Source organism: Delphinapterus leucas, chromosome 12, assembly GCF_059928025.1.
Source record: "Delphinapterus leucas isolate spDelLeu-1000000601 "Yukka" chromosome 12, BTC_Dleu_Yukka2, whole genome shotgun sequence".
Taxonomy (NCBI): Eukaryota; Metazoa; Chordata; class Mammalia; order Artiodactyla; family Monodontidae; genus Delphinapterus; species Delphinapterus leucas.
The window spans coordinates 83349214-83374245 of NC_143140.1; the positions used below are offsets into that span (position 1 = coordinate 83349214).

General features: G+C 40.9%; 1 protein-coding gene across 1 annotated transcript in view; it reads right to left on the bottom strand.

Annotated features, from left to right (window-relative positions):
- Window positions 1-23595, bottom strand: part of RGS17 (regulator of G protein signaling 17) — an 87935-nt gene extending 64340 nt beyond the window's left edge. Inside the window, exon 1 of the mRNA XM_022559674.3 lies at window positions 23464-23595. The gene's annotated coding sequence lies outside the window, so the exon portion shown is untranslated. The remainder of the gene's footprint in view (window positions 1-23463) is intronic.
- Between the last annotated feature and the right edge of the window lie 1437 nt (window positions 23596-25032).

A 25032-nucleotide genomic window follows, 5' to 3' on the forward strand; every position in this document is an offset into this window, starting at 1 on the left:
AAAAAAAAAAAGTAATGGCAGATGTCATTGCTGTATACAGCAGAATCCCTTCATAAAATGGAAATGGGAACGGGTAGGATTGACCTTAGCAGTTAATAGTATATGTCTCCCTTGGTGATTATTTATGTTGGGTGGTTGTGAAGTGGTAACTACCAGTGAAAGATCAAATTCGTTGCCTGGCTTTCCATCAACGCAGTGACCTGTCTTTGTACTTTGAAGACATTTTGCTCCTTCGCAGCCTTCTATTACGGGAAGTGATAAGACTTATCACCTAAGTCCTTCATTAAGTCCTAACAGTAGACACGAGATGATGCTGTGAAAGGTCTGATGGGACACCAGTAGGGAGGATAGGAAATGCAATACACCAGAGACACACTCCGTCATTTTCTCTAGGGGTAAAACTGGCAAAACTCAGACATCTCTCAAGTGAAGTAGAATTACAAATACAATGTGTGTGTGTACAAACATATGTGAACACACAGAAAGACCAGTTCTAGAGTTGTTACATTCCTAGAAATGTGATTTGGGCTCTGAAGGAGTAGAATAATGAGCTGTACTGGAACTTTTTATTGGATATTATTGGATAAATCTTTAGTCTTTCCTAATCAAAGAAAAAAAATGTCTTTAGTTTCCATGCTGAAGTCATATCCCAATCACTCTGTAATCTATTTCCATTTTTATTTTGGATGGAAGCATACCCAAATGGAAGCTAATGCTCTCATTTTTTAATGTTCGGATCAAAGGGAAAAAAAGAATCAAAGAATCAGTTGGCATCGGCTCATGAGTTAGAAGGGTTTCCTACGTGTTGATCTGGTTAACAAATTCTTCAGAGAAAGGAAAAATGAAAGTAGCTGAATTATAAAGGCCGTGCAGATAGATGAACAGAATCAGATGTTCCTGAGTCTAAAAAATGTAGATATAGAATCTAATAGATGTACACTTGAGTTTGGACTTTGTCCAAGGCCCATTAAGCGCATAATGAAAACATTACGTTGGACAACTATCCAGGTTTCCTTGAAATGATTCAGGGATAGTTCATTGGCTTTCTTTAGCCCATCTCACTCCTGTGGCTGTAACCCAATGTCACAGACAGCAGTGCCCCTTAGAGTCCCTCCAGGGCCTCTGTGCATGGGAAGGAATCTAATCACAGTCGCCACCTGCGGGCTGGCTTATATGGATTGTTCCCAAAATATTTATTTTTCTGAATATTAACTTTCTTTCAAATGCTAATGAGGGATAAGCCCAAAACATTTTGGTGCCCTCCTCACATAAAGGAAAAGTACAATGCAAACATTAGGCATTCTAGTTTCATCATGTATGTGTCTTGTTTTATGCGTTCTATCCTAAAATATTTAATTTTAGCCGCAGCCCTGACACTTACTGGCTGGTACTTGGTAGAATTTCAACCATAATTGCTGAATGAGTAAAATGAATTGTGCAATGAGCTTTCTCGATTGAAAGTCATTATGGAAATTTACTACATCCATCTCAGAATTTATATAGTTTAGTGAACAAAGAATATGGCTAATGTGTGCAGAATTTCTTGCAATAACCCATATAGCACCCTTCATTCTTTTCTAATTCTGTTAACTGAAAACCAGGACACTACACAAGCCACAAGGTATATAGGATGATATAACATTGAGTAATGACCTACTGCTAGACTAGAAAACTGGATTAGTCATTTCAGTTTAAGAGAAGAGTGTATAAGGAATAATGGGCTGAAATGTTACATATCTTTATGATGACATCATTAGTAGTAACTTTTTTATTCCCTTCGTGTTTATACTTGATTTAAAATGGGGTATAAAATATTCCTGCCATTTATGTAGGGCATGATAGGAGAGTTATATTTCCATGCCCTTCTGCAGAAGGCGGGGTGGAGAGGGCTGCCTCGATCTGTGGGTCTCAGCCACAGCCCACAGGCTCCTCTGGGATGAGAGAGCCACATGTTCTTTTCAAGTGCAGCTGCTACTCTCTTCTCCTAGCAACCGTATTATGTTACAGTGTGGCGCTGGGTTGCCAGGATATTCTTCTATTCTTGCCCTTCATGACCAAACTGAAGGGGAGAGAAAGCGTAAACCAAACTAGAGGTGAAGACACAGGGAGAGGGACACAGAAAAACAAAGTGCCTTCCTCTTATTAAGAGGAAATAAACTGAGAAAATTACTTAGTGGTTAATGCTTTAAGTTAATTTATAATTTCTTTTCTTTTGGGTAAAATCAGAAAAACAAAGTTTAAAGACAACCTGTCAAAATAATGGCTATTAAATATTTTAAGACAAAATTGACCACTTTATCATTATTCATTGAAGGCCACTTTTTCCCAATAAAGGAAGAGAGGAAAATATCTTAAAATTGTCAGTGACCTGAAAGATTCTGAGCTATAATTACCATCATGCTTCACATATGAAAGTTTTGAAGTACATACCACACATCACTGAACTGAAGACAGCATCAGTTGTAAAGTAACATTCTGAAATGTTAAAATGTGAAAAAATGTGCATCTTAGAACTGTTGAAACATGGTATACTATGTTACTTCATTTGGTATTTCAATCCGTTCTGAAATGAATAAAATATCTTCCCTATTTATAGAAAAGGAGGCAAATTTTCTCAGAGTCATACAGTTAATAAGTGCCGGAGACAGAATTCAAATCCATATCTGTTTGATTATTATGTTCAAACTCTTCATTATGCCATGTTGCCTCTTCAGCTCCTCCCACAGATAATAAATAAAAATAGTTACCAACTAACAGGCTCACAGAAGTTTATAGTTTGTCCTATTCCTAGTAATTCATTAGGTATTATTAGCCCTGTTTTAAAAATGAGACAAACCGTACCCAGGAAGATGGAATGACTTGTTCAACGTCACGTAATTAGAAAGTGACAGAGCCAGGAGTGAAACCCAAGATAAATGACTCTTAATCCAAACCATGTTTGACTAAGGTCAGACATTAACTAACTACCAGGCCTGAAATTGGATCATGGACATAAAGTTTATTCAAAGAGAAATATATCTGTTGGATATATAGGAAGAGCTGTTGCAAATGTCACATGGATTCATTGATTTATTAAACCAATATTTATTGAACGGCTACTTTGAGCTAGGCTCTGTTTGGTACCTGGGATACAGTAGTGAATAAAAGACATAACAATCACACAGAACTTCTGAGTACTATTGAGAGAAACAAGGTAAAAGAGAGGAGCAGCTTGCAATTTTAAACAGTGGTCAAGGAAGGTGTCCCTGAAAGGTGACATTTGAACAAAGAAAGATAAAGGAGGTAAGGGAGTGAGCCACATGGATGTCTGTGGGAAGAACATTCCAGGCAGGAGGAACAAAGGGTCTGAGTTGGGAATACTCTGGCTCACTGCATGAACGGATAAGAAGCTGTATGTCTGGGCCAAGCAGCAAGTGGGGAGAATGGAAAGTGATGGATCCAGAGAGGTATGGGGTAGGCGTAGAAGGTTGGAGAGGGAGGTGTGGACAGATCACACGGGGCCTTGCAGGCCAGCATGAGGATTTGGGGATTCACGCAAAGCAAGATAATAACCTTAGGCAGAGTAGACTCATGGGATTCGGAATCTGGTCAATTTCAGTGACTCCGTCCTAGGCATCCCAGGTATGCCTACTGCATCAGGCCGATTTAATCTTGGGCTACCTGGCAAACAGATGTTACTTTGTGTCTCCTTTGTTGCTGGGTTATAAAGCATGACATTTCAAAGAGTGCTGACAGGTCAGCTTCCAGCTTCACAGAGAGCTAACCCATAAATACTTATTAGAGACCTATTATTTGTGTGGGGCTTTTTAAGAAAAGCTTCTGCAACCCTCCAAAAACATGATCCCTACTTTCAGTAAGCTTATGACTTGGCTGTGAGATCATAAAAGTCTATCAAGTTTTCACTCGTGGAGGACTAAGCACAGATTTATGCCTGCAGTAGCCAGAGGTAGTTCTATTGAAAGCAATATGTAAGGTGACATTTTCCAAGTACATGAAGACAGGTAAAACATTCCATCTAGACGTAAAAACATGAGCGAAAACCAGGAGACTTACAATAGCTTGGCCTACCTCTTAAAGATAGATTCATTCATTCATTCAATGTGACTGGGGTATTAGGTGCCTGAGAATAAAAGAGCAATGGGGGGGCTTCCCTGGTGGCTCAGTGGTTGAGAGTCTGCCTGCCGATGCAGGGGACACGGGTTCGTGCCCCGGTCTGGGAAGATCCCCCATGCCGCGGAGCGGCTAGGCCCGTGAGCCATGGCCGCTGAGCCTGCGCGTCCGGAGCCTGTGCTCCGCAACGGGAGAGGCCACACCAGTGAGAGGCCTGCGTACCGCAAAGAAAAAAAAAAAAAAAAAAAAAAAAAAAAAAGAGCAATGGGGCAGACAGGGAGGAATCAGGAACAGAGCCATGCAAAGTATTTGAATTTTTTCCACAGATGATGGGGAGATAGTGCATGCTTCCTAAGTATAAGGCAGCATCAGGAGTGACATGTTTGGTCATTCTGGTGCCAGTGTGAAGGACAGGTGGAGAGAAGTGAGAATGTTGGCAAGGAGGTTGTTGCAGTAGTCCAGGCAAGATGCTGATGGTTAACTGGAAGAGCAAAAATGGAGAACGGGGCAGAGGTAAGAAGTAACCAAGAGGTAGACTAAGCCTAGGTTAGGGATAGGTTAGATATGAGCAGGGTGTGGGGGGGGGGCAGTCAAGGTTGACTGTTGGTGTTCCAGCATGGGTGACTGTGTAGGTGCCACCTTTTGATAAGAATATGGGAAGGGAAAGGTTTTGCTCATGGAGAAGATAAGAATACAGGTGTCATTGTTATGATGTAGAAAGTTTCCGTAGAGGGAGAGGCCACTTGGTGGTGGCCAGACAAGGATTTATGAAGGTCTCAGGACTTGAGCTTAGACCTTTAAAGATGGTCGGATTTAGAAAAGTGAAGGGACACATGTACAGCATCCTAGGCAAAAAATGTCTGAGCAAAGGCACAGAAGTGACATGGTAGAAACCATTTTCTGGAGGTAAGTATGTATATTAGTCTTTGCAAGTAGGACAGTGGTGGAAGAAAGGGAATGGAGAGGTTCATCCTCAAACAATATAGAGTCTGCATCTGAAATCTTCCTTTAGGAGAGAGAGTTCACTACTTCGTGAAGCATCAGGGTCCACTGTTGATCAGCAATCCCAGATGACTAGTGAGAGGCACCATAAATATCATGATGACATTGACAGTGATCTTGTCTGAATATTACAGCTCTTTGTCATGCCAGGATTCATAAGTCCACTGAGCAGCTTTACAGCTATAGCCAGAACTCGGTTCTCCTAAATCCCGTCTCAAGATTAAACATCATTTGAGCAGTATACTCAGAACCACTGGTGCACCAAGGGTTTTGCAAACATCTAATATTATAGTTATATGTAAAGTGTCAAAAAACAAGTTCAACACAAGTTTAACACTTTCAATTGATTTCATCTCACTATGAAGTCTTTAATTGTTCTTTTAAGTTAAATAAATTCTGTAATAAAATTTTCACATTGTATAAAACAATCACTAGTAAAAATAAACTTCTTAAAGTCTATACTATATTTTCTATCATATCAGGCACTATGATAATTAAATTTTAATGCCATCCAAAAATACATAACTTTAAAAATTATTATTTAAAAGTTTCAGCTGTAAAAATATCACTTGCTGCGTTCAGCCTTAAATTATCGCAAGTGGAGGTGGAATACTTGTAAATTTGTAAAGCCCATCATTGCAAAACAAATACAATACCAACTAGAGCATGAGGTGCTTATTTTCTTGGAATACATTCAGATTTCTTTCCCTCATTTCCCCTTGGTAGCGATCAAATCCCTAACATCTTTCCATCATTTCCCCTTGGTAGCGATCAAATCCCTAACATCTTTCCGTCATTTCCCCTTGGTAGCGATCAAATCCCTAACATCTTTCCATCATTTCCTCTTGGTAGCGATCAAATCCCTAACATCTTTCCGTCATTTCCCCTTGGTAGCGATCAAATCCCTAACATCTTTCCATCATTTCCTCTTGGTAGCGATCAAATCCCTAACATCTTTCCGTCATTTCCCCTTGGTAGCGATCAAATCCCTAACAGCTCTCGATAGTTCATCAGTTCTTGCTTCAATGCCATCCTTGAAAACAAAGCCATTCTGTGATTCTGCATATGTCATTATGAACTAAAACAAATCACAGGTAAAAGGGGAGGTCAGATTGCTTCATGTGAGTTCTTTTAGAAAATACTGTTTCTCCTATAACATAATTGGAAACTCAGTTATAGGGCAATCTGCTAAACACCTGTCAAAAAAAAAAAGAAAAGGAACACATCCTTCCTCATAATTTTAAGCTGCCTCTTCTCTTTTACAGCTTTATTCATTTTCATTCATTTCTCTCCCATTCTGGCTCTGCACATTATGCTCCTTCCATATATAATTTTTTCCGAGAGCTCAGACACAGTAAAACTGCATTCCTATCTTATTGCCTAAATACACATTTCAGGAACATATTCCTTTTGGTTTTCTACCTCTGTTAAATGTGATCTAAATTTTCTGATGTTCCTCAAAATTCTACATTAGTGAATTATGCTCTAAATTCTCTGAAATATACCTCAGAGCCCAGAACACTAGGAAGCAAGTTTGGCAGGCAAATGCAAGAAACAGCTAAGGGATAAGGATGAAATAGGCAGCTCACTCCTGGGAAATTCCTGGAGGGAAGTCAGATTTCTAGCCTAAGAAAAATGAGCTCACTTCTCCCCCTGGTGCCCAGAACTTGCGATGTTATCAGCTCTATATTTCCTTGAATGAGAGAAGGCAGGATAGTGGACTCTCCTTCCTCTGACCTCTCATTCTGGTATCTTCTGAACTGCAATCAATATATTTGGAGTAGTACAATATATTGATTTGAAATGGACTGATGTCATGTCAGTTTCTTAAAGAATTAAATGTAGAAAATTCCCATTATATTTCAGTCTGATACAGCCACTATGCCTTTGGTACTCTCTCATTTAGCCTCATTTATTTGCAATTAATGGAGGAGTAAAAGAAAAAATATGTATATAACATACGCATATACTATATACTATTAGTAATACATTGTCCGTACATATATTTGATAACCCAGCTTCACAAAGGACCCTGAATGCTTTTACAAAGGATTCCCTCTATCAGTCAATTAAAAAAATCAAAGATCAAACATATATGCTTCATGGAAGCAGGCATTTTTGTCTGTTTTGTCCTCTAATAAATCTGAATCTCCAAGAACAGAGCCTGGCACATAGTAGATGCTCAATAAGCATTTGTTAAAAGAGAAACTTCACTGGATGAACCATATGTAAAAATTCTGCCTCTTATTCAGCATCAATTCCTTTTACTTTACAACTTTTTTTCCAGAATCACTTGTTCTTCCTTCCCAGATTTTCCTATAGAAGCCAAATGGAGTGGGACATTAGAAACAACCAACCACAAAACATTACAGAAGGCAAATTTGGTTTCTGAAAGAGCTGCAATTAAACACTGATTTCTTCCTTTAATTTCTATTACCTGAACTTCAATTTCCTGTTTATCTCTCTACTTTTGAATGACAGTTCACTACTCTGCCTTCAAATAAGAGAATGAACATATATGAAAATCAACCTTATTTCATATTGCATTCAAAAAGCTGCTTTCCCAATGAATTTGTGATGTCTTTTGACACTCATTTTCATTTTGAAACTTGGATTCATACCTGGTCAAAACTACAGTAATTTACTTTTGCTCATTACACAAAGGCAACACTTGTTAGATCAACATCCCCTTGTGGAACAATTTAACAAACTATAAGTAGGAAATTCTTTGTTTACTTATTTTAACAGCCAAACATTTGATCAATGACTAAGTAATATAGTTAATATTATGATCAAAATTCCTCATTCAGTATGCAAGGAAAACTAGATTTTTTTTTTATTCTGCCTTCTTCTAAGCTGAAAACACTTTTTGTCATTTTGGATGCTTCCAGTAAAGCCATTAGGAAAAAAAAAACAATTTGTAATATTTGTCCCACGACATCTTTCTTCTGCCTATGAGTTAAAATATTTGAGATGAGGAGATGATGGAAAAAAAGAACCCATTATTTTTGTGGACTCAGATAGTTTCAAGGTGCCTTTTGAGCTTATTATGCTCTATGATTCTAAAATCCCTTGCCTGTCCATAACTTTGGGGAAATTCCACTACCTCTAAAATGCCAGACTTGTACCTTAGAGTCTGGAAGCAAAGCCCAAAATAGGGCTCAAATAATCAAAATTCCTTCTAAGCATTAGGTCTAACATTAAATGAATGAATGAATGATAAATATTATATGCTTTTTCCTAATATTTGTTTTTATTTTGACATAGAAACATTTTACATTTCTCAGGAATGAATAAAATCGGTGCTCCAAGAAATTTCATGGCATTCTCCCCAAACCTTCTCCATTGATGATTTTGCTTCTCACTGCCAACAACCCTAGTCCTTTCCAAACCTAAAATAAATGTTGAAAACAAGTTTTCCTGGGTTCTGCTGCCCACCTCAAGCTGCCATGACCTCTTCTCTATTTAGTCCTCTCCTCTCCATAGTTCGTTCAAACAACTAGTCTATGCTCCATGTGTTCTCAGGCTCACCTCCTATTCTGGCCTCAGTCTTGCATCAGTTGGGTCCGGTTTCCTCTCCAGTATGCAGGAGCTTCTCTCAACGGGCACCTCTGCTTTCCTATTTGTATGTCAACGACTTGATTTATACTTGAGGCCATATATATATTTTTTTACATCTTTATTGGAGTATAATTGCTTTACAATGGTGTGTTAGTTTCTGCTTTATAACAAAGTGAATCAGTTATACATATACATATGTTCCCATATCTCTTCCCTCTTGCGCCTCCCTCCCTCCCACCCTCCCTATCCCACCCCTCTAGGTGGTCACAAAGCACCGAGCTGATCTCCCTGTGCTATGTGGCTGTTTTCCACTAGCTATCTACCTTACCTTTTGATGCATTCCTTGGGCTGCCAACATACACGTGCCCCCTCCCCCAACAATGACACTCCTTAACACAATAGGGGTTTTCTTGTTCGTTGCCGGGAGGGATCATAACAGGAGAGGCACCTAATAGCTATTTACTTTTAGAAAGAGTCCTGCAACTGTTATTTATGCTAAAATAGCATACGATATTTTTGAAAGATGTTCTTCAAAAGTTAACTGGGGGGCTTCCCTGGTGGCGCAGTGGTTGAGAGTCCGCCTGCCGATGCAGGGGACACGGGTTCGTGCCCCGGTCCGGGAGGATCCCACATGCCGCGGAGCGGCTGGGCCCGTGTGAGCCATGGCCGCTGAGCCTGCGCGTCCGGAGCCTGTGCTCCGCAACGGGAGAGGCCCGCGCAAAAAAAAAAAAAAAAAAAAAGTTAAGTGGGTAATGTTCCAAAAGTAGAAGAAAAGGGAATTTGCCACAATGTAGGTCCCTTTGTATGCTTCCCTAAGCTCCTCCCCTTAGAACCCTGATCCATGAATGAATGTTCATGAACATACCATTCATATCAGTACCCCTGCTTCGTGAGTGGAAAGGAAAATGTACAGAGAATCTGTGCTCTTCTTCCAAGCCCCAGTGTTCTTAAAATTCCCAGTACGAGATGTGTCACGATCATAATCATCTTCGTCCTCTCAGCTAGCACTTCAGGGGGAATTTACTCCACTGCCAGAACTACCACCCATTTAGTTTATCACGTCGATACTGAACTGAGTTCCCCCCTTCCACAGAACATTCCTTCCTTCCACATATGGTGCACCTACTCTGCTCCTGGCATTGTCTGGTGTACTAATTTACATCCTCTCTGTTGGAAGGAGGGAGACTGGTAATAAATAAAATAACTCAGTGCAGTAAGTGCTATGAATTAAATAAAGCAGGTTATTATTAAAAAGTGACAGATGAAGGAAGGAATAAAGAAGGGCCAACATTAGAGAGTACAGAAAAGGTCTCTTTAAAGAGGTGACATTTGAACTGAAATGTGGGTGATGAGAACGATCAGGAGGACAGTTGTTTAGGTAGAGGGGGTGGGATGTGCAAAGGACCTGAGGTCGCAAGGCACATAGTGCCCTCTCTCCCCCACGTACCTGGAACTGTCCTCGTATCTCCTCGTATCATCCTAGGATGCCCTCATCTCTAATGCTATTTTATATGTGATTTTTCAGACTCAGGAGTATCCAGATGTCCGGCTGGTCTAAAATGATCAGTGCCTTACTGGCTTTTACAGACTTCATCTTAATACTATATACTTGACCTTCAAGGGCTTAAAAAAGAAACAGCAATTCACAGCAAGCCTGCACCTGATTCAGCAGAACCACTGTTGACCCCACTGTCTAATATGTCACTGTTCCTTATCTAAGAATCCATAGAATATACAATTCACAAAACTTTTTGCCGGGGGAAAAAGAACTCAAAGCTCCTGAAAAACTGTTTTCTTTCATTAACGGGTTCTAGGTAACCTGTCCTGTAAACCCTTTTATTTTGGCTGCTGGAACCTCAGAGCTGAAATGTAGCGCTCCTGTTATGATGACAATCCTACCCATGTCTTGTGGCCGTTCACCCCCTCCCCCCATTTATTTCTCTTTGTGGCTTCTTATCTTTGTTTTGTTTAATTTTCATTGCCCTCTGTGAAAGTGCTTTTATTTAAGCTGCCTCAAACCTTTTGGAAATAGAAAGTGTATAAATCATTAATCACAAGTGCTTTCTAGACAATCACAAGTAACTTCCTCGTTGCAAAATCTAACGTGTTGCCTTGGTCCTGAACTTACCCTTTCTGCCACATGACATAACTCAGCTGCTCTTCCTTCTTTAAACTGTCTCCTTTTTCCAATCTTTTTAGAAGATTACTATAAATATGAAGAAAATTGGTTAAAAACAATTCCACTTCCTTGGTTTCGTGGTATACTACAGTGTCTTCATTCTCTTTTTAACACTTCTTTTTTCACTCTGACCATCTTATGTATGAATGTATATATATATATGTGTATGTATTTTAGTTTCCTTCTTTTCCCACATGCTCATTCAATGTAGATATCCTCCAGGATTCTATTCTAAGCTCTCACTGCTCTCTACACGTTTTCCTTTGGCAATCACTTACTACTGTCACCTCTAAGGAAAAGATGTTCAAGGTTTATTTCTAGCTTTAGCCTCTCTCCTGAGTTTGCATTCCAAATTCCCTGGAGCGATTTGCACCTTGGAGTCAGAATGAAGCCTTTTGCAGTTTTCCCCTCCTAACCCCTTAACTCTCCTCTATAACATCTCTGCCAGTTTTGTCCACTGAGCATTTGACAGTAAACTTACCACTTTTCAAGGTAGCCCATCTACCAAGCCAGCCTTGACTTTTAAAAAGTTATTCCTAACAGGATGGCAAAATCTATCTCAGTGACATGTGCCCACTGGTTCTAATGCTATCTTTAAGAGTAGCAGTAGGAGCTAAGATACATTAAATGCCAAATGTGTGCCAGGGCATTGCCCGTATTCTCTGCTTACAACTCTGCCATATGGTTTTATTATTCCCGTTATGTCACTGGGGCCATTTAAAATGAGTCTAATCATTTCACATGGCTCTTCTCCAAATGGAGAAACACACATATTCTCTAGGGGGACCACTCTATTCCAGCTTAAGAAAGTACAAATGCCTCCAATAATCACTTCTCACATGAATTACTGGCTTTGTATCGCAAACCTCTAACCACGGTGTCCAGAGGAAAGAAGTTCACAACAGTATTCTAGTTATGGTTTGAAAAATGCAGAATACTGCAGAAGTGTCATCAACTTCATTCTAGACACTCTGTGCCTCTATTGACATAGCTTAAGAGCAGACCTGTTGCTTCCTACTGAATCAAGCAGGCTTTTAATCCACAGCCTGGGAAACATCTGCTAGAACTCTGATGGGTGTGGCAAACCCTTCCCCAAGCTGAACTCAGCTTGTTTCCTCCCTAACCTCTTCATCAGTTTGGTTTCTCCAGGTCTTAATGGCATCTGTATTACCTAGATACACAGGCTCAAGTCTTCTATAACAGCTTTAAGGGTCTTTTCACATCTTCTAAATCTCATTGGTGACCAAATCCTGAAGGCTCTGAGCGGAACGTGATTTCATGACATCATCTTCCTACTGCCTTGGGTTGGCCTTTGGCCGTTTCCCAGTTCAGGCCTCATCTTCTCTCGCTTGGACAGCTGAACCTGTCTTCCTGCTGCCTTTCCCCTCCCCACTGCCCAGACCTGACATGCGCAATCCTCACCCTGTAATCCCCTACTCATATGGTGCCCATGGCACTCTGGGTCTGTCGAGGACAATGCTAGCTTTTCACTTGGATATTAACACCTGCCAGTATCTGTCTCCTCCTTGGCTTTATCCTGTGATTTCCTGCATGTACTATATATTTTTGGAAAACTGTGCCACAAAGTATTTTTCAACTTTTCCTAGTCCTGTGCTTTTTTTTCTTTACATTATCTTTGAGTCTGGAAGGCCATTCTTTGCCTGTCAAATTTCCATCTTTCACAACCTAAGTGTCCATCAACAGATGAATGGATAAAGAAGATGTGGCACATATATACAATACGTATAGCTAATTCACTTTGTTGTACAGCAGAAACTAACACACCATTGTAAAGCAATTATACTTCAATAAAGATGTTAAAAAAATTTCCGACTTTCAATAGTTTGAGAAAATATTACCACCTCAAAAAAACTTTTGCCAGATCCTGGTCTGGCCATTTAAAATGTATCTAAAGTTCCTCACAGCATTTTATTTCACTCCTAGAATATAACAGTAATCCCAATTTACATACATATTTTCTTTCTTCAACTAGTCTTTAGTTTCCTTTAGCCTTGGCTATGATTTATTTAATTATACTATTCCCAATTCCAGAGTAAGGCTCTAGTTAGTTGCATTAATTGTGAATAAGGAGGCAGGAAACAAAAAGAGTGAAAGGAATAAGTAGCTGAACGTGAAGGCAAGTTGTGAATCGAACGCAAACACTTGGAAAATCAGACCCACGCAGGCATATTTATAGGTGCACCAAAAGACTACTCTCTCTTTCCATCATTTCTGCCTGTTCATAATTTAATTTTTTAGATTGTGAGCTCTACTTTCAAGCACATGACCTCCTTCTTTTTTCCTGAGATCTAACCAGACTGGGACTTTCCTGGGGCTAGTGGTCAGAGGCCAGTACACTCAGTGCCAACGCTGATTTTGGCTATAATAAGCAGCTTCACTAAATAAGTATTTTCAGTGTTCCTACTAAGCCATAAATCCACATGTCCTTAAAAATAATCTCCTTCAAGCACACTTGTCACTCCCCCGAAGTCTTAATAAATAGTTTAGACATTAAGTCATTGTACTGCCCACTGCTCAATAAAACAAAGCTTCACATGTGCATTTATTCATTGCTGGTATTATAAAGCAAAGTGTAAAGATCCCTTTATGTCACAAAAATAAATTTAATTTTATATAAGATGGATTTAGGAGTAGTTACATTAAATAGAAAATTTGGAGCAGATTTTTTTATCAATGTGGTTGAATTGGGGTATCACCTACAAGAATTTTGTAACTATTCAACATAACCTAAGTCAGGTCAAGAAAAGTGCTGTACATTTTTTCCTTCCTGGACTTAACATTTATTTAATGAAATTCTACCTCACGAAACACCACTTGTATTACTCAGATGTTCAGTCAATGAAATTACTGAATTAATGGAAAAAATTACCATCTTAAGATTAGGTCACACGAATTTATGAAACTGGAGGTGGTTACATAATACAGCAGAGTTACATAATAATGACTGAATGATATTATACCTTAAGATGCAATAAGTTTTTAGCTAATAGTCTCGTTTTCTGAGTCCAGCCTTCCTGCTTTTTACTTGATTTTCTTTCTTACATCACTGGTGTCTCCTCTTGGATTCTCAAGTATGTATCATCCCCTCCCCAGCGCTTGGCTATGATTGCACAGGCATCAGGTCAGTTATTTCCTGCTCTCAACCCATAAACAAAAAGGGAAAACACACCCATATTCTCAAACATTGACACATAAAACGTCTTTTCAAAATATTAAATTTTGGCAACAATTCCAGTATACAAGGATTTCTCTAGCCCTTGGTTTTCAGCATTAAAAATTATACATAAATATATCCTTCAACTAAATCCATCATTTATATAAATACAGGTGGGTCATTAAACACTGGATTTACTAAAAGTAATTTAGTCTGAAATATTTCTTCAACAGCAAAAATTCAGATTATTGGACATGAGCTGATGAAGAAAACATGGGCTCTAATAGCTTGAATCAAAATTGCCAACATCATTTACTCATAAACTAGCAGAGATATGACAATCAGGCCAGTTTATTCTTGTGTGTGTGTGTGTGTGTGTGTGTGTGTGTGTGTGTTCCAATAAAACTTTATTAACAAAAATAGGCAGTGGGCCAGATGTTTGCCCATTGGCTGTGATTTGCCAACCACTGGTCTTGAGGATCAAGTCTTAGAATCTGCAGAAATGAAGTTAAAGACACAGGCTGCCACTTAATAGCGACTAATTCTGGGCAAGTTATTTAACTTTTCTTTGCTTCAGTTTCCTTGTTTATAAAATGAAGAGGGACAGACCAACATGACAGAACCTACTTCATAGGATTATTCTGAGAAGCAAGTGAATTAATATAGGAACAGTAGGCCAGTTTATTCTTGACTAGCAGAATGAAATAAAACAGCAGGGTTTTTTTTGTTTTCGTGTTTTTCCCTGACAGATTTAACATTTGAGTTCTTGATATGTTTTAAATTTCAGGCACAAAATTGTGTGACTATCCCAAAAATTAAATAAAATAACATAAACACCTATTTTTCTGTAAAGTGTTTGATGTACAAAAAGAGTTTATATTCCTGCCTCTTCAATTTATCTCTGTAGAAATATCTCTACTACTATTACTACTGCTGCTGCTAGTAACACTGTAAGAGAGAAATGGGGGAGTGAAATGTTACACTCCACCCAAACAGTAGGGAAGGAAAAATCTTATATTTCAATTCACACAGGAGTAAAAGATATTCATTTTTCCTGTGCTTTTATCTAGTGAGTCTTGACCATGCTAAACTCATAGGTCACCAGCAAAATGCTGTATGGTGGTGCTGAGTGAAATAAATTGAGAAAGAAATAGGTTGAAACCCCAAATTAGCACATATAGTTACTTATTGACAGCCTAATTAAAGGTTTAATGATTAGCGAGTTAAATTTGGTGGCTGAAATGAGGGTTTAGCTTACCTTCAAGTTAATTCATTCATAATGTCAATATCTTTCATCACCATATACAGGCAATTTAACTGTATGTTCACAACATTTTGCTAGGAAGGACTTGAAGTCTTTACTTTGACTTTGTAAATGGCATCAAATCATCCTAGATCAGGATAAATCCAGTTGCTGGATTTCGAGATCACTCTAGTGATTTCAACAAGTAGGTGCTGAAGATGGTTTTCTTCAAAATCAAATGTGGTTTTTCTTTTCATATCTGAAAAGATTATTCTGGATCTCTGGTCAACTTACTATATTACAAAAAGATTGTTATCAAGGAAAGAACTGCAATAATATCGGGATAAAAAAATTATAATATTTTTATTGCATGGGAAACGCAGATCCTTAGGAAGGGTGGGGCTATCGCTTTCGCTATCTCCCTTTGCTCACCCCCTCACCCAACATTTTAGCATACCTGAAATTATATGATGATGATCACCCAGGGTAGCCTTTAAGTGAGGGGGAAAAAGGCACAGTGCACATATATGCAGACAACTTGTTCACTTTAATGAGGGAGAATTGGGAGTTGGGGAGGGCTGAGCCTCGAGTCTTCTGTTGTTTGGACATGGTGGTGGATGGTAAATCATCCACCAGCAGAGCCACTTCCTGTTCTCCCTTCCCCTTATCTGAGCCTCTGCTTAGCAGCTTTTAGGCTCACTGACCTCCAAGTGTAGAAGGAGCAGATATTTCTACACTTTGAGGTGAACGGGCCTAAAATTCCTAAATCCGAAGGAGATCCTTGCTCATTACTTCCATGTCGTATCTAGTTATGACTTGTAAACTTAGAATGACCAGTGCTCACCCGATGAAAGCAAAATAATACTAAGTCGAAGAAGCTTCTATGTGAACTTGTGGAAAGGGGCCATGTTTATCATTTTTCTGCATCCAAAATCATATCGCAGAGCCTGGCACATAGTAGGTGCTCAAGAATTTTATGAATGAATGAGTGTTCACTTAACAGGTTGGTTAAACAAGTTGGTCAGGAAAGAATTACACAGCAGACACATGGAGAGCAGCCTCAACATTAATAAGGACCCATTAGTTAAGACAAATACTGGTAAGAAATGAAAATTCCTTCAAGCACTTATCTACACGATGTTTCTTGGGTTAATTTTAATTATTTTATTTATTATTTTAATTATTCTTGGGTTTATTTTTCATTATTTAATTCTAGTACAGTATATAACAGTTGCAGAGTGATTGTCAATACATGACAAATTATGGACATAATTTCACTTACTCCCTCAACATTTTTAAGGTATGTACAATCAGTCTTTAATTTACAGATAATGACACTAAGGCTCAACAAAGTTAAGGCCAAATCTCTGGTTATTTGAATCCAAAATTTGCACTCTTTCTACCAAATTGCATAAGCTGCTTCTAAAGTCTCTTTTTTTCAAGGGCAATTTTCCATATGCTTTTTCACACCCTCTAAATTAAATCGCATAAGTTGCTACTTTTCTTATAGCAGACTTTCAAATATTTGTTGATTTTGATTAATTGAAGCCTGAAAAAAGTAGAAGGGTTGAGGGAAACAGGGTGGAGACATGGGGTACTTTTCCTAGAAACAAAATGGACTCCTAAAATCTCTAGAATAGCCTGTCATAATATACCAAAAAAACAAGCCCCTACCGTTTATTGATACTAGAGATACAGACAGTGTTGTCAACTTTCACAAAAGGTTCTCACTGGATTTAACTCACGATGCCATTGGGAAGACCCGAGATAATTAAAGAAATGAAATAAACACTTACCTGCTCGTTTCATTTATGTCATAATTTCCCCTGGGTTGTGTCTGTTTTCTTTTAGTGCCGTGGCTCTTGAATTAAAACCTTTGTATTTCAATAGCCAATCAGAAGTGCTGTGAAAAGGCTGTGACCTAATCCAAGGAAGTAAATATTTGCTTTGTGAACCACATTCATTGTTTATAATAAAGTTATATTTACTGACACAGAGATTTTTTTTGAAAAATACAAAGTTTAAGGAATTCAGAGAGATTTTAGATGTTTATTACTCATTCTAGAATTTCAAGTATAAAGCATTTATATAATTCAATGAAAAAGCCTGCACATCTAGAAAACAGTAGAGCAAGAACTCAAATCCAGTCCTATTTGAAACGAGCTTTTCTGTTCCACCAGAGCTCACTGCTCCTCCTACAGGGGCCTCCTGTTCATTATAGATTCCAGGTTCGCTGATTCTGAATTACTGAGGCTTTACTATGTTTGATAAACTGGAACCAGCAAAAATTATAAAATGTTACACTTTCTAGGTAGTTTAACATCTAAGGGACTTTATAGATTTTCCAAGCTAAATATTTAAGCTTCTGAAACCAAATTTGTCAATAGCCACAGAATTTAAAAATTCAAAACCGGGAACTTATCAGAGCACTGAATCGTGTGAAACACTACAGATACAGAACTCATTAAGGTACTAGATTAGTCTCAACTTTTAAATATTTAAATTTCACCTCCAGTTTAAAAGTGAGATGACAGGATTCTAATATGACATGGCCTTATAATGAAGCTTAATTGATTTCATTCTGATGAGAAACTTCAATTAATGCTCTAGAGGACCTCCATCTACTCCCATATTTCCTTTCAATCTCATTTATCTCAGGAAAACTCAAAACTGGCAGAAATAATCAATGAAAATCTGAGAGCTTGTCATGTGATGTACATGCTTCTTGTTAGTAAGGTGTGAGTGTGTGTGCATAGTACCCAAACAGAAAAATGACAGACCTCAACTAGTAAAAGGAACTGTGCACTTTGGAAGGCCCCAGCATGGTGGCAGGTGGCAGTATGTTATGGACAACATAGCAGCCCTAATGCTGTGGCTGATCCATCTCCAGCCTTTGGTAATGTTTGTGCCACTCCATTTGAGCTAGAGCCGTTCAACCACAAAGATCTCTGTAGTCTTTGCCACGTGTCTTCTTTGTCACTAAGCATTTCCTTTCTTTGCTTTTGCCTTGTCTTTTAAAATTAACATTCGCACTCAAATAATAAAATCATTCAGAATACAATGGAAAAATGGGCAGAAGACTTGAACAAGCGATCTTTGAGACAAAAAAAAGAAATGGCTATAAGCGTGTCAAAAAAGTTATCAGCATTCTTAGTAACCAAGGAATTAAAAATTTGAAAAATCATTTTCATCTATCAAGTTAGCACAATTTTTTAATTTTTATTTATTTTTTATTGGCATATAATTGCTTTACAATGTTGGGTTAGTTTCTGCTGTACAATGAAGTGAATCAGCTATATGTATACCTATATCCCCTCCCTCTTGGACCTCCCTCCATTCCCCCCCATCCCACCCATCTAGGTCATCGCAGAGCACGGAGCTGAGCTCCCTGTGTTATACTGCAGGTTCCCACTAGCTATCTATTTTACACATGGTAGTGTATTTATGTCAAACCTAATCTCCCAATTCATCCCACACTCCCCTTCCCCCCCACCCATGTCCACATGTCTGTTCTCTATGTCTGCGTATCTATTCCTTCCCTGCAAATAGGTTCATCTTTCTACATTCCACATATATGTGTTAATATACGATATTTGTTTTTCTCTTTCTGACTTACTTCACGCTGCATGACAGACTCTAGGTCCGTCCACATCTCTACCAATGACCCAATTTCATTCCTTTTTATGGCTGAGTAATATTCCATTATATATATGTATCATATCTTCTTTATCCATTCATCTGTCCATTGGCATTTAGATTTAGCAAAGAGGTTTTTTTGTTCTTTTTTTTTGCGGTACGTGGGCCTCTCACTGTTGTGGCCTCTCCCGTTGCGGAGCACAGGCTCCGGACGCTCCAGCTCAGCGTCCATGGCTCACGGGCCCAGCCGCTCCGCGACATGTGGGATCTTCTCGGACCGGGGCACGAACCCGTGTGCCCTGCATCAGCAGGCGGACTCTCAACCACTGCGCCACCAGGGAAGCCCAGCAAAGAGTTTTTAAAAGATGATATTTTGTTGGTGAGAACTAGATGTTCTAAGTAGCAAGCCTAAAGGAAAAAATGCCATAGATATGCAGACAAAGCCTACGCCTTAGGATGCACATCAGTTAAAACAGTGAAATATTGTAAATAATGTCAACATTCAAAAAAGAAAGAATAGCCAAATAAATTGACAGCTATAAGGTGAATTATTTTGCAGTCACTAAATTATATTAAAAATACCAATTCCAATTTCTTGGGAAATGTCAACAAAGTAATGTCAATTGTTTAAAAAAGCAAGTATGAAGCTCTACAATATGATTCTAATTCTTTAAAAAATGTCCCACTTATTCATAGGAAACGAACCTGTGGTAAATTTCCCCATATGTTCAATAGCGGTTCTTTAGATATTGGGAAACATGCGAGGCCCATGTTCAGCACTTTATACACATTGCACCACATTTATGCTTGTAAACATCTTAGGAAATGGGTCTCTATCCCTGCTGTTATATCTGAAGAAACTGAGGCTCAGAGCTGGTAAGTAACTTGACCATGGCGACAGAGCTATTCAATGGAGGAGCCAGGACAAAAGCTAAGGTCAACTTGACCCAAAGCTCATGTTCATCATGTCCATGCCTGCCCACAGGTAATTTAAACTTTGTTTGGAAACAGATCAACAATAGAAATATTATAGGAAAAACATGCATATTCACAAAGTGACAATTCTAAAAATGGTTTCCTCCAAAGATGTAGTATATTTGATAATGAATATGATCACGCTTCTAAAAAAAAATGTAAAAATCTTGGAAGTCTTCTGTGAACCATGCCAGTTCTGCAAAATTTATTAATTGAATAAGTTCTTATTTAACACTTGCCTTTTGCCAGATATTGTGCTAGGTATCGGCACCACAGCAGGAATAACAGTATAAAGGAATTTCTTTGGATATTAGAGAAGTCTTTGGGGGGTAAGCGGAGATGGGAAGAGATAGTGAGGGTGAGAGTATCTATCAATCTAATATCAAACGTCCTGGCAGGGCTTCCCTGGTGGCGCAGTGGTTGAGAGTCCGCCTGCCGATGCAGGGGACACGGGTTCATGCCCCGGCCCGGGAAGATCCCACATGCCTGTGGAGCAGCTGGGCCCGTGAACCATGGCCGCTGAGCTGGAGCGTCCGGAGCCTGTGCTCCGCAACGGGAGAGGCCACAACAGTGAGAGGTCCGCGTACCGCAAAAAAAAACAAAACAAAAACAAACAAACAAAAAGCAACGACCTAGCTACTTACATCTAAGGACACTTTTATTTCTTTAAGCCTTCCATAAAAACGTATAATATTTCCGAGGATCCAGGACACCCCCTGGAAATGTCATACAGTTTTAAGCCTCTACAATGAATTCATGCTTATACTCTACCTGTAGTAATCAGATGAAATAAAATGCTTTTTAACATCACATAGAATTATTCTCCTCCACTGGGTATACAGTGGTCCTTGCATTTGCCCTTCTGGGTGGTGCAATATTTTCCTTGTTAAGTTAGCAGAGATGCACTATCAGAAAAAGGCTTCTCAGCAGAAATGCCGTTGGATGGGTTCCCGTCCATCTTCGCTCCACATTTCCTTATCCACGTCCACCTTTCACTTTTCCAGAAAAGCCCATGCCTTGCAGCAAATGGGCTTCTACTATGAAGGCCACTATCTCTACAACTGTAAGTTAACAGGTAAATGCTTTCTTGCTTTTTAGTCTGTGAGTCAACCAGAATTTTTATCAATTTAGTTTTAGATTTGGCTGTTATAATAATGTCATGTGGGTGACATGTACATGTCTCCTTTTCTTCAAAGCTCCTAGCCCTAGTGGTAAGAAATGTTAAGGAATGTTTTGGTTTTTTTTTTTTAATTATTATTATTAAAAATTATACGAAGTCCATAGAAATGATAATGACTTAGACTTTCAACATTATGAGTTCAAATAAATTAGGACCCTGTAGGAAGATCCCTAAAAGCAGAGAGATATCTATGTGAGCAGGAAAATGGACGCCTTATTAACGAACAGGAAGAGCAAATTAACCTCCTTGTTAATCCCCTTCTGTGGCCACTGAACACCAAGGAGTAGTTGAGGAACCAGAGCAAAAAGGGTAGAATCTGCCACAACAGACACCTTATGTGGTTTGTTCTGTAAATTAGGTGGTTCTCTTAATCTTTCAGACTACAAATTCAGGAGGAAGGATGAGTGCCCACGGCTCTGAGATCAGGTGCCATTGCCATGGCGATTCATCTTATTTAATAAATGATACCATCTAATCCTTTGTAGTGATAAACACTTGTTTTCTCATTTCTAAAAACTGTAAATAAACTATCCTACCATGATGTCTTTAAATATAGTTTTTAAGATTATTAAAATAGTGAATAAGTCTCCTCTCCCATGAGTGTGCTAATTACTGTTTTAGCTCTTGTTAACAGAAGAAACAGCTTAATAATAGTAACTGGAGGAGGTCAAACTGCTCATTCATTTGAATTTATGAGTACAAACCACCTTTTCATTAGATATCAGTGCAAAGTGTATATTTCATAGATACCTGCTATTGTTGCCACAAAGGATTTTAGAAACAAATACAATTTACCCAAAGTGTTCCACAGCTTTCAAAAGTATTAAACACACATAATGTCTAGCAGCTATGAAACCGAGAGAAAAACATTATTTTTCATTACAGGGGTGAAAATTGTTTCTCATTTCTCCAATTAAATGATTTTCAGAGGGTTCATCACCAGGAAAACCAGTATGTATGAACGCCGGAAATGCAGATGGCAGTCTCAGAAACGCTTATGCTAAATGGGAATCCAACTACAAGATTTCTCTCTATTGTTTGTGATAGCCACCCCATGATGGAAATAGTCTGGCTGTAAAACGATTTTTAAAAAGAAAAAGAAACAACTGTGGGAAGATTGCAAAGTTCTCTAGACAAACCTTCAAGTGACTCTTTTAAGTAAGGAAACGTTTATCGAAGGGTCAGAGTGGTTAGGAAAACTACTATGCCAGGAGCCAGGATCAGTCTTGCCGGAGCGACCGAGATTGTCCCAGGTGAGTGGGTGCCCCGGGGCGCAGGGCGGGTCCCCGCACGGCTGGCATCTTTTTGGCCGGGCGACCCTTGCTCTGTCTCCAGGAGCCCAGCGACTCCTGAGGCTGCGCGGGCTGCCCGGGACGCCCTGCCAGCAGCCTCCCGCTCGCGAGGAGCATCTCCCCTCCGCGGCTGCCGAGGCCAGCTCTGTCTCTCCGCCATCCTCAAGTCCTCCGACATTTTTCACAGAGAAAGGGAGGTAGGGAGTAGAGGAAACGGCCGAGTGTCTGCACCCAGCCTCTGCCGCAGCACGAGAAGAGGGAGAGGAGGAAGGCTGGCGGGTAAGCCGCTGTTAAACTGTAATTCTATCGATAATGAAAAGAATCATCATCACCTCTAGCAAGAGAGCCTCGGATACACCCACCCGGGCAGCGGCTAGGGGGTTGGCAGGCGTTCCACCTCCTCGCCCCCTCGAAGGCTGTGAAACCTACCTCAAGCCGTGCACACTAGAACTCCCTTCCCTCCGACCAGAGGGAGGGGAAAGAACAAAAGAGGCCCCCGCCCCCTACCCACACACCTCCGATATTTTATCGATGCTCAAGGTATGCATTTTTGCACCCCCTTTGGCTCACACCTTCACCACCTGCATTTTCCCAAAGGTGAAGCAAGAGAAAATACCACCCCGAGGTGATCGGTCGATTGGACACTGTTAATTTCACATTCGGTTTTCTAACAAACAGCCACCCCAATCGGCAGGTCCCCGCGCCCCGTGGGGTCTCCCGCCGCCCCCGGCCCTCGCTGCCGGATCCCCAAGGCGCCCAGCTCTCCGCCGGGGACCCGACTGAAGGTTCCCTGGGCCGGCAGGACACTCGCCCAGCTGGTCCGCAGCAGCCGGAGGGCGACGAGCGGACCGCGCAGAGGCTGCAACGCGGGATCCAACTTCCCAAACCAGCGGCGCGGCCCGGGCTTCCTCCCGCGGCGCCGCGGGCAGCGCCGAGACCCCCGCGCCGGCTGACTGCCCCGCCCGGGCACAGGCAGTTGCACTCTCCGCCCCCTCATTCCTTCACCTCCGCACCCCCCCCCACACCTTTAAAAGATTCATCCATCGGTGCAGAGCAGACATTTTGATGTCATTTACTTAGCACCGCTCGGTATCAGAGGCAACATCTTACCCAGTCGCCTGGAGGTGTGGGCAGCGCACCGATGGGTCCGGGGGCGCGAGGCTGAGCTGCTCGGTCCTCTAGCGGAGCCGGTTTGCTGCCATCCGCCCAACTTCAGCTCCCCGCTGGCGAGGAGAAGGGAAGAGTGGCGAGGAGGGAGTGGTGGGGGAGGGGGAGGAGGGAGAGGTGGGCGGGGAGGGAGCGGGAGCCTCTCGGCAGCGCGCATGCGCCCTGCGGGCGGGCGCAGCCCCTCGCCCGGCTCGGCCAGGGGTGCCGCTTCTTCCCTGGGGGTGCGACCGCTTGAGTCACGGCGCGCCTCCGCCCCACCCTGGCCGCAAGGCCCACGCGCGCTCGCCTCGGCTCGGCGCCCACGGCGCGGAGGGGCTCGGTTGCAGCTCCGGGCTCCGGCGCCGGGGGTCCGGGGCTTCGCGGGCACCTTGGAGACCTGGGAACCTCCCTTGATGAGAGACGCTCTCGCGCCCAGGCTCATTCAACTTCACGTTCACCCGCAGCCCGCGTTATTTTACCCTGCGCTTCAGGCGAATGTTTGAAACCAGAATCTTGTCTTTAAGGAGCAAAACAGGTGCAGCGGCGGGGTCCCAGTGGAGGCAGTCCCTGCGTGAGGGTTCAAAGAAGTAGGAAGTTAAGCAAATGTTGCTTACCAGAAGACTCGACTTTAACAAGGGTTCTTTACTTTATTGAAGTCCTCAGCCAGAATCTGACCCTTTTCCCTAAGAATGATCACAGATGCTCTCGGGTCTGGGGCATATGTTCTGTCTCAGACGTCAGGACCCCTGGAGCCAGAGTTTTGAGTGAGAGATGCTGATGACAGGGCAAGAGTAGTGACTTACTAACAGAGATGTTGATGCTTGGGGCCTGAAGCATCCTTCGCGGACAGCTCCGTAGCGATCAGGTCTGATAATTGTGCTGCTCCCAAGCGGAGCCCAGCTTGGTAGTGAAGGAGCTTTGGATACTTAATGCATCCTCAGCGCTAGATTGCACCTCCGATGATTAGATTGAAGTGTCTGTGAGCGTGAATTAGGGAAGCGGGTGTCTTTCTCTTCAGATGTGGCATCTGTGGGAAGAGGAGAGAGTTCCTGGCAGGAATGATTAGGCTTTTTTTCTTATACCTATTTAAAACTGATTACTTGTAAATGTATATGGTTTCCCAATGCTTGTGTGTTATGCATTCAAACAGCGTTATTATTTCACGCTCCTTTACTGAACACCCTTCTAGACTTCCCCCACCTCCACCCCTACTTGACTGCACTGTGTCTCTGCTTGCTCTAGGGCCTTCCTCTCTAGCTACACCCTGCTTCTGAGTACTAGTGATCTTCAAAGTGTATTCCCCGGGCTTGTGCTGGTCTGCAAATTGTTCTTTATTGCTCTCTAATGAGATATATGTTTAGAAATGGAGAGGAAGACTTAGAAACTTTTATAGCAGTTTGGCTTTGCCTTGGCATCCAAGCACATTAGCTAGTTGGACTTTGTATGTTTTATTTTATTTGTAAAGTAACTCATTTTTGTTGGATTTTACAGAAGTATTGGTCCACGCACGGTGCATTGAAAATAAAAAAGTCC